This window comes from Amphimedon queenslandica, unplaced genomic scaffold, assembly GCF_000090795.2.
Source record: "Amphimedon queenslandica unplaced genomic scaffold, v1.1 AMPQUscaffold_12030, whole genome shotgun sequence".
Taxonomy (NCBI): domain Eukaryota; kingdom Metazoa; phylum Porifera; class Demospongiae; order Haplosclerida; family Niphatidae; genus Amphimedon; species Amphimedon queenslandica.
Genome location: NW_003547731.1, coordinates 9,036 through 11,005, shown reverse-complemented (window position 1 = coordinate 11,005; position 1,970 = coordinate 9,036). Strand labels below are relative to the sequence as shown.

General features: G+C 37.7%; 1 long non-coding RNA gene across 1 annotated transcript; it reads left to right on the top strand.

Moving 5' to 3' along the window:
• Positions 1-1,236: 1,236 nt before the first annotated feature.
• On the top strand, positions 1,237-1,961 carry LOC109588543 (uncharacterized). Its single transcript, XR_002188233.1, has 2 exons — positions 1,237-1,639; positions 1,699-1,961. It is a non-coding gene; the product is annotated as an uncharacterized LOC109588543 (long non-coding RNA).
• Positions 1,962-1,970: the final 9 nt, after the last annotated feature.

Below are 1,970 nucleotides of genomic sequence, written 5' to 3'. Positions count from 1 at the left end.
TTTATTAGATTTTGCAATTATAAAACCGAAGCATATAGTACACTGAAATTGGGAAATACAATGAGATTAAATCAATAAACAAAAATGATGAATGAGTAACAATAGCTAATAGTAAAATTTTAAGAGACTACGACTGTGAATGATTGATGGAATGAATAAATAATAATAGTAGTTAGCTGAATAATGATAATAAAAATTAAAAATATAATAATTCTTAAGTCATGCAGAATGAATAATAATAATTAGAAAATAACAGTGGTAAAGTAAAAAAACAAAGACTGGAATTCCCAGACAATGGTCCACTTTGCCATTTATGTTGAACTTGGGGGGGGGTACAGCCATGATAGCACTTTAAAATAACTTGACTTGTCTCTTGACTGCATGAAGGCACACTGAGCTAATGTTGAGTGTGTTGACTGCTCAGTAGTTAGATCTAGTAGTAGTCTGTTTTCTCATTACCACAGGCAATGGTTGCATGTTTACAAAAGTTGAAGAGAATATCTCAACTGTCATAAAACACAGGCTAATATTATCGACATAGTGATCATAAGCATTAGCTTACCTGCATGTACTGAAACTGCAAGGATGATAAAGTTCCTATCAAAGACTCAAATAGAGCTGATAAATTTCTCTCCTGATGCATAGCTATCATTCTTGCAGAAAGATCCGTATAGTTTCCGTGTTGTTCCGTACTTCAATACAGATCCGCGAGCGTTCCGCGTTGATCCGCATTTCAGCCTGATCCGCATTTGATCCGCGTGGATCCGTATTTCAGGCAGGCCCGTTGTTGGGCGTGTCTGTCATTACCCGAGACCGCGTAGGCGTAGTCGAGGGTAAAGCAGTCGTCCTGTCTGTGTGTTCGCTTTGACCTCCACTTTTGAGCTGACATTGCTTTCTTGTCTTGTCCTGGAGAGTCTTATAATCAACACTGGCTCTAGAAAAAGTTATTCTCCGTCTTGGGAATCCTTGATTTGTCTTTTCCGTGGTAAAAGAAGCTGGCAAAGTTGCCAAACGTAGTCGGCTCTCCTGCAGCTCTTTCGTAGTGAAAGCAAAAGAGCAACAGGGCAGATAAAACAATAAAGCAAAGCCTCATCTTTCATTAATATGAGAGAAATTGTTCCAAACGTCTTCGTTTTAAAGATATGATAGCCCAAACTTTCATACCTTGTGAGTTTAGACGAGGCTCTCTTCTCCTGAGGTAGCGGCCAGAGTCTTTTAACATTAGGTACTAGATAGCAGTTTGTATGCAACAAATAAAGCCTAACAAATGTATGCTAAACTGTTTAAAAGTCGAGAAAAACCAAAGCTTTCTTCGCCACATAGGGCCATGTGCCACCATTTACTGTGTGTGGGGGTGGAGCATGGCTTGATTGAGCCACACCATAGATATTAGAGTAAATGAAAGGGATAGGAAACTTCCGTTGCGTGGGCGGATTATTTCATTAAGATTATTAAGTTGCCTAGCAACATAGGCAAGTTACCCTTCCCGGGCCTTTTCCTTCACTGTTCGGCGTCCTATTTCAACTCATAACTCTAAAGTGACTTATGTTTATCCTCTGCAATGATAGTTAAAGGCATTACAGATACCTCCCTTACAGTTTGTTTAATTTTTGAAGTAAAATAATATTGATAACTATGGGTAAAGTTTGATTTATTGACTTGATACCTTCAATATTGTGGTTTTGTACCCTTTTTTAGAATACAAAAGAAGTAATACCAGAATTAACTATTACCAACTATTCTATACATTATTATGGAGGGCACGCAACATAAATGACTCCGATGACAGATTTGGTGACTGATTTATAATCAATTCAAAGTTTTTGCAAAGACCTTCGTTTTGTACCTTTTTCTTTACAGTTCAAAGATTGGCACATTTAAATGTGATATGAAAGCAAAGCTTGATGTACACTTGAGGGCACGCACATACTTTACTGTATGTGACATAAACACAATTTGAGGGGGATCCT